The sequence below is a fragment of the Odocoileus virginianus genome, chromosome 3 (assembly GCF_023699985.2).
Source record: "Odocoileus virginianus isolate 20LAN1187 ecotype Illinois chromosome 3, Ovbor_1.2, whole genome shotgun sequence".
Lineage (NCBI taxonomy): Eukaryota > Metazoa > Chordata > Mammalia > Artiodactyla > Cervidae > Odocoileus > Odocoileus virginianus.
The window spans coordinates 66,521,033-66,529,842 of NC_069676.1; positions in this window are offsets into that span (position 1 = coordinate 66,521,033).

Genomic DNA, 8,810 nt, shown 5'->3' on the forward strand with positions numbered 1-8,810 from the left:
CAGTCTTGGATTTTGGCTTCAGCTACGTTCCACTAGCTGGATGATTTTGGGCAAATTCCTTCAATTCTCTGAGCCTGGGTGTCCTCCTCTGAGGAAGGTGGCACTGCTCACAGTACCTACCTCAGAGGAATTATCAGGATCAAATTACATTTTGCATGGAAAAGGGATCAGTTGATGATAATTCTTATTACAATTAAACACTATGAAAGAGGGATGTGGTTGGTTGCCAAACAAGCATCTGGTCTTACAATGGAGAGATTGTTAGGTTAGATGACATAGCACAGGTTTAACAATTATTTTGTCTTTGTTTATTTATTTAATTCATTACTTTTTATTTGGCCACACTTTTACTGGGCACCTACTTTGTGCCAGGTGCTATGTTAGTGTAGGAGGAACACTATCCTCACCAGTGATGTTTCATAGGACCGTAGGGGGCAGCTAAAAAATCGAGAGGCAGGGACACAGCAGTGTGACACATCTTACTATGGTGATCAGGGACAGGTGCTTTAGAGGCACACACATTTTTGAAGTGGTGGTCAGAAAAGGCTTCCCAGGAGAGGTAATGTCTAAGCTGAGACCTTGAGAATGAGGAGTTTTTAAGAGAAACAATAATAGCTAACTTTTTGAGCATGCTCCTGTCTACTGAGTACTGGCCTCGGTGTTCCACATGTGTTTTCTTATCAACAAAACTATGAGGTAGGTACCATCCTGCCCTCTTTACAGATGAGGAAACGGAGGCTCGTAGATGTAGTTTACTTGCCCTAGAAAATGTAGCTAGTAAATGGAGAAACTGGGATGGAAACATATCACATGTTTGAGTTTATTGGTATCATCATGTAAGGCCTCCACTAAGTGTATACAGTGAGGGCAACTCAGATTAGCAGGAAAGACATCATCCTCTCCTTGTGTGTGCTAAGTCACTGCAGTCATGTTTGATGCTTTGCGACTCTGTGTATGGTAACCTGCCAGGCTTCTCTGTCCATGGGATTCTCCAAGCAAGAATACTGGAGTGTATTGCTATACCCTCCTCCAGGAGATCCTTCCTATCCAGGGATCGAACCCTCTTCTCTTACATCTCCTGCATTGGCAGGTGAATTCTTTACCACAAGCACCTCCTGGGAAGCCCATCCTCACCTCAGTCATACATACAGAGAAGGCTAAAGGGATAAATGGTTTTCTGAGAGGTGGGTACACGTGAAATAGGAGGTGTGGATAGCTTTTGAGGAGGATCATGATATGATTCCAGTGGTTTCTGAGAATGATGCATCCAGATACGAGGATCCCGTGGGGAGAGGCTGGGACAGAAGGCCCAGAAAGAAGGGTCCACAGTAAATTGGTGTGATGTGAGTGGATGCAGACAGCGCTATCCTTCCTCTCCCTGCATGGAGGGGAGCCACGTGGCACATCGGCTCTGGGAATGCGGGCTCCCCAGGTACTACTGGGCAGATACTGGGGTGCACTGGGCTTACTTTTAAGAACATGAAGAGAGCTGGTTAAGAGGGAGCAAGCAAAGGGTTGGGAGGATCACGCAAACACACTCAGTGACAACCTACTGTATTCGGTAGTACTGCAAGAGGGAAGTCTACTCAGTACTCTTAGGTAACCTAAATGGAAAGGAAATCCAATAAAGAGTGGCTATATGTATACGTATAGCTGATTCACTTTGCTGTATAGTAGAAACTAACGCAACATTGTAAAGAAACTATACTCCAATAAAAATTAATTTTAAAAATAAAAGCCAACACTACTCAATACATGGGGCCACAGTGCAGGCCAAGTCTAGACAAATTAGCAATAACCCAGCTGAGACTTTCCATTTCTGTCATCCAACTGGATAATCAAAGTTCCATACAAATTCATTTTGGTTCCAATTGTGAGTTGAGCCAGGAACACCAATGGGTCTGGGATTTAATTGGTCAGGTATCACTTTTTGCAGTGAACTGTGTATTCTAAAATGAGCAAGAGTCATTTGAACCCATCAGTTTGGGAGGCAGAAACTTCCCCTAAGAATATGTGGGCCTTGGTGGGGAAATCCTTGAATGCTGTCCTCATAATGGCAGGGAACTTGAACAGTAGCTACTTGCCAGACACCAATTAAGAGCTTTGCAGTTAGTCCTGCTAACAGCCTTTATACAGGCAAAGTGGCTGTAGGTAGAGAGACAGAATGAGCAACTTGCCCAGTGTCTGCCAGCATAGAGGTAGCAGAGCTGGGATTTGTGACCTTAAACCTGACCCTGGACCACCTCTGCCTAGGGCTGGTGATATAATTGGCCCTCATTTTTATTTGAAAGACTATTTGCCAGAAAAACCTCTGAATGCTTTGGACTTGATAAGGCCATAGTCACAGTCCTGGCATTTGTTTATTTCACAGTGATTTATTGAATGACAATTATATGCTAAGTCACTGTGCTAAGTTCAGTGGACAAAGCTGTTAGCAGATAGACAAGCACACTGTCCTGATGAAGGTGAACATGTATGTACAGAGGACAGAATCCTGTGAAGAAAATGAGCTGTGTGTGAGACAGGATAATGGGGAGACCTTGCTATAATAGGTCAGGGAAGGTCTTTTTTTTTAAGTTGAGAAAGTCTTATTTTTTTAAATATTTATTTGGTTGCACTGGGTCTTTGTTGCAGCATGCAGGATCTTAGTTCCCTGATCAGGGATCGAACCTGGGCAGCTTGCATTGGGCGCATGAGTCCTAGCCACTGGACCACCAGGGAAGTCCCCAGGGGAGGCTTTTCTAATAAGGTGGCTGTTAAGATGGGACCTGAGAGTAAAGCAGGATAAGAGTCAGTACAAAATTCCCATCATGGGAAAGGGCTTGGAACTGGGAGGAGGGCAGTGTGAACTGAGCATGGAGGACAGACAGGAGAGGTGCCCTGGTGAGGCTGAGACACTGCCCTGGGCTAGATGCTGTATCAGAAAGACCTTGTGTACCTTGAGCACCAAAAGGTGGAAAATTCACTGAGCTGAAGCAGCCCCAACATCCAAACCATGATCAAGTACAAATGAGGTCTCTGGGAACTGCAAAGCATCACTGACTGGACCAGAGATTCATGGAACCTTCAGTACCCCAGTGATTTTTTTTTTTTTATGGTGCCCTTAGACCAAAAGAAATACATAATATTTCCATTTGTTAAATAGTTAGTTCCAAACAATGTAATATCCAAGCGAGAATATCGGAGTGGGTTACCATTTCCTTCTTCAGGGGCAAAACTGCGTTTCATGTCTCCTGCGTTGGCAGGTGGGTTCTTTGCCACTGGTGCCACCTGGGAAGTTCTGTAATATCTTTGTGTCCTAGCAACTTTTTAACAGTCATTTAAAAGAAGATGATACCCACACATTGAAAGAAAAAGATAGTATTTTTATTGCATTCTTAAATCACCCAGTTACTAATGGGATGCGTGTGCCTGTTGGGTACTGCACAACTACTCAGACTTTGGAATCAGATTGGACATTGCCACCTTCATTTCCTGTTCCACAGATTTCCTTTTGGGACTTGCTTTTAATCACAGTTATTGCAGAAAACATGACTTTGCGAAGATACGCCATCATTGAAAGGAATGCAGCCTGATCTCATGTTGACACTGAATAACCCTGAGTTAGGGAAGCAGAGCTCAGTATGTCCCATTTCCCTTGGGGAATTTCAAGTCTCTTCCAGCACTTCTGTAAATTTATACGGTGTCCTGGGGTGACTTGGTATACAGTTGGGGGACCACAGAAATAGACATATTACTTTCAGACTATGGAATAAAGCTATTCCTTTGTCACTAAATCCTTTCTCAAAGCCATATTTGAGCACATAGTAACATGATGCGTGAGGATTCTAGGAAGGAAAATCACCACTCTTCTGGAAATTGTGTCCTATTTGCACATAAAAGAATAGGGGTGGCCCCAGAATGCTAACCCAGTCTGGCTACTTTGGATAAAGGAGAAGAGAGAAAAGGTGAGAAGTGCATATAGAACTTCAGCAATCGCATGAAAGCATGTGCTGAGTATAAGTGAGTATGCGATGTGTAGTAGTGATTTGGGGGTCCCTGATGAAGCAATGGATGCCAAGATTCCGAAGGGTTGGTTGTTGTCAGAACCTGCAGTTAAGCTGGCTAAGCATAGTCCCTTCTAAACAGGACCATCCCGCCAGAAGGCAGTTATGGAACGTGCAGAAAAGGAATTCAACACCCGGCTCCAGCAACACACTCCTCTGGTCGCTCTCATCTGTTTCTTTAGTTGGATGCCATTCTGGTGACTGAGAGAAAGTGTGAGGATTAGTGAGCAGAAGAGCAGCTCTGCTTTGGGAATGCCCCCATAACGTTGATGCAATATGAGTACTGTCTTGTTTCAATCAACAGTAGCCAGTAGAACCTGTTGACTTTAAGGCAGTTTAACTTTCTCTTTCTGCATGACATCATGTATGCAAATTTTCCAGGCAGGTTGAGACATTGATGAAACCAGTTCCTGTGGCAACAGGGAGATAACCTTACATCATCCTTGTGATGGCTGTACCCAGGAAAACAGCCAGACAATCCACAGTATCACTCGGAGGCGAAATGTGTCCTCATTGGTCCACACTTCAGACATGAGAAAAATCTACTCTGGATGAAGAAGCTATCTTAGGTTATCTCCTATCTGGTAGATGATCAGAGAGAAATACTTACCCAGGCAAAATCCTTGCCTTGGAAAATTTGCACTTGTAATTGTCATATTGAAGGGTCCATGTTCTTCTCGCAAGGTGTAGTCATTTGAGTTCCCTCCTGGATCTAGTGACTTGTCATGGTTTGCATATGGAGAGTGGTTCCAGTGATTAATTTATGCAGAAAAAGCATGGCTTTATTGGGCACTGAGAGTGGGGATGGAAAACAGTGCTATATCCTTTCATATATGGATGAAAGGATACATCCATACTTCACTACATATTACATTAGAGTAAGCTCCTGCTATCTTTTGAGATGGAATATGGCGCATAGTTAAATGTAATGGTCTCTATGAGCCCAGATGCTTAAACACTGACTCTACCACTTATTGTTTATATGGCACTGGAACAGATACTTAGTCTTTCTGTGCTGTACTTTCCTTAAGTTAAAATGGAAATGGTTTTTCTAGTACCTGCCACAAAGGGCTGTTGTGAAAATTGAAGGAAATATTGTGCACAGATTTTTTTTTTGGAGACTCCTGTCATCCAGGACTAGATAAATATGATGAATGAACAGTTATCTCCCCTTCAAAATGCTCAGGACAAAAGTGCTTTCAGTGCAATGCAGATACAAAACACACCCAGGAAGCCAGGGATCCTCTCCAAGGAAGCATCGAAACAAACACGTTTTATTTATTTAGCCATTCCTTCATCCATCACACTTTTATTGAATGCCTAGTGTATTGTTTGATTGAGAGCAAATTCCTTTTCATAAGAAGTTTACAGTCTAGCAGAAATAAACCAAGTGCTCAGATGGCTATTAAACAAGACAGGATGAGAGAAGGGCTCAAAGTTCAAAAGAACTGCTAGGGGAAGGTAAGGCCATGTAGAGACCATGCCTACTTGGGAGGTTGAAGGTAGAATACGTGAAGGAGGCGTTGTCACAGCAGATTTGAAGGGGCGGCTGAACTGTTACAAGGAAGAGAATGACAGTCAGGGAGGGGGGATTGAGCTAGGACAATGCAGGGGCTGAGTGTCCAGAAGACACCAGTTTCTTCTACCCTGGAGTCTAGTGTTCACAAAAGAAAAAGTGGAAAAATGTAGCTAGAAAGATAACAGCAGGCAGATGTACAAATAATTGATAAGAACTGTTGAGCACGTTGAGCAAAGCCCAATTAGGACCAGTTCAGTTCAATTCAGTTCAGTTCAGTTCAGTCACTCAGTTGTTTCCAGCTCTTTGCGACCGCATGGACTTCAGCACGCCAGGGTTCCCTGTCTATCACCAACTCCGGGAGCTTTCTCAAACTCACGTCCATCGAGTCAGTGATGCCATCCAATCATCTCATCCTCTGTGGTCCCCTTCTCCTCTGGCCTTCAATCTTTCCCAGCAAGTCAGTTCTTTTCCAATGACTCTTTTCCAATGAGTCAGTTCTTCACATCAGGTGGCCAAAGTATTGGAGTTTCAGCTTAAGCATTAGTCCTTCCAATGAATATTCAGGACTGATTACCTTTAGGATGAACTGGTTGGATCTCCTTGCCATCCAAGGGACTCTCAAGAGTCTTCTCCAACACCACAGTTCAAAAGCATAAGAAGGCGCTCAGCCTTCTTTATGGTCCAGCTCTCACATTCATACTGACTACTGGAAAAACCATAACTTTGACTAGATGGACCTTTGTTGGCAAAGTAATGTCTCTGCTTATTAATATGCTGTCAAGTTTGGTCAGAGCTTTTCTTCCAAGGAGCAAGCGTCTTTTAATTTCATGGCTGCAGTCACCACCTGTAGTGATCTTGGAGCCCGAGAAAATAAAGTCTGTCACTGTTTCCATTGTTTCTCCATCTATTTGCCATGGACGAGATGCCATGATCTTAGTTTCTTGAATGTTAAGTTTTAGGCCAGGCTTTCACTCTCCTCTTTCACTTTAATCAAGAGGCTCTTTAGTTCCTCTTCACTTTCTGCCGTAAGGGTGGCAGATGACACCTCATTTGCATATCTGAGGTTACTGATATTGTCCCAACAATCTTGATTCCAGCTTGTGCTTCATTCAGCCCAGCATTTCATATGAAGTACTCTGTATATAAGTTAAATAAGCAGGGTGACAATATATAGCCTTGACGTACTCCTTTCCCGAATTGGAACCAGTCTGTTTTTCCATGTCCAGTTCTAACTATTGCTTCTTGACCTGCATACAGATTTCTCAGGAGGCAGGTAAGGTGGTCTGGTATGCTCATCTCTTTAAGAATTTTCCACAGTTTGTTGTGTCTACACAATCAAAGGCTTTGGCATAGTCAATAAAGTAGAAGGGAAGCAGGAGATAAGGGTTCAGCTGACAAGGCAGTAAAATGGCCTGGATTTCTGGTGGTAGCCAGTGTCAGCATTTGAGGTTATAAATACAGGAAGTGAGATCAGAGCTTTGCTCAACTTTCTGTTTAGTGAGCCAAGCTGCCTACATTTGAGGCCATACTGTTTTCCAGGGGGAAGGTCTGCAAACCTGAGTCTGTGCAGAGATCCAGCTCTAGAGGGACCCAGTCCAGGCCAGAGAGGGAATGATGTCTTGGCAGTCAGGAGTCTCCACTCAGAAATCCAGCTTTTATTCTAGACTTGTCCTTAGATCGGGATGGGCTGTCACTGTGTGCTTGTGTGTACTCAGAGGTGAGGGGAGAGAGAAACTGAATAGCAGAAACCCCTCTGCCAGTAACGTGACTTTCTGCACCATCTCTCCTGGTTCTCTCTTTTCTGCTGATACTTCCTTCTAAGATCCAAAAGGGCATCACTGACTTTAACCATCTCTAGGGCCAGATATTCCTGGGTGAAAAAGAGGGGCTTCTTGAGAGGAAATGAAAGAAGACAGAGATGTGGTTTTGCCTTAAGGTTTTCTGATGTGAACAGCTGGATTTTTTGAAATTGAAAAATGGGCCTTTCATTTTGAAATAGAAAGATAGGCCTGAAAGTGTGATGCAGGCGTTTGGAGTCCCTCCTGACGAACACACAGAGGTGAGTAGGGGTTCTCCAGAATCACCTTGGTGGAGTCTTTGGCTGGGAAGTGGGAGTGGAAAGGGCACAGAAATAGAAACCAGGCCACCTAGGGTCTTCTGGTCCCGTGTTTTCCAAAGGGCAAGTGCAAGGTGAGGTGATTTTAGACTATAAGGGAACAACCTATTAAACAGTTACAGATCTCAAATGAGAACTTTTTTCTATTGCAAAGTTTTTCTTTGCAGTTAAAGAGGAGGTCTCAGTTTGGGGCTAGTGTGTCTTTAATATTTCTCCACACTTGTTGTTTTTCCTTTTTTAAAAAAAAATACCTTTATTTACTTATTTGTTTGACTGCACGGGGTCTTGGTTGTGAACTCAGGATCTTTAATCTTCACTGCAGCTTGTAGGATCTTCTTTGTGGCATGTGGGATCTAGTTCCCTGACCTGGGGTTGAACCTGGGCCCTTGCATTGGGACTTTAGGGTCTTTGCCCCTGGACCACCAGGGAAGTCCCTCCACTACTTGTTGATTTCTCTTTTCAACAGAGAATGGACCTCAGGTGCAGAGGTTTTACAAGGCAGGCATATCAATTCTAGAGGATCTCATCCTTGGCTCACACTACTATTTCCTGAAGAGAGCTTTAAAAATTACTTTTTTCTGGTCTCCTCCTCCCCGCTTCCCCTGCTGGAATTCTCTTTTAATAGGTCTGGGGTATGGCCTGAACATTGGGACTTTTAAAAGCTCTCCAAGAAGCCGTTTCTAATTAGAATTTTACATTGTATTTATTAATCTATTTATGGCAAGGGATGCTGGTTTTCTGTTTCAGGTAGTGAAGTAAAGTTTCTTCTAAATATCAATTGACTTAAGAAAATTGGTAAGCACCCATAAAAAAAAAACAAATAGTGCAGGTAGCATTTAAATATGGCAAAAGCAAAATGTGCATTGAGCAAACTTTAATTTCTGACCTCTTGTTGGTCCAGTCTCCTCAAAAATAAAATGGAAATAATTACCCCATGTCACCTTCTTCTTAGTGGGTTTATGCTGGGAATCAAATGATTGAGCTTTGTTAAGTTTGGTTTGCTGAACAAATGTGAGGAAGGAAATAAGGTTGCAGGGAGGGCTAGCTGGCAGATTTACTCAGGACTGGATTTGCGGTATCTTGTTTAGGCACGAAGTTGTGTCTGACTCTCTTCGACCCCATGAGCTAT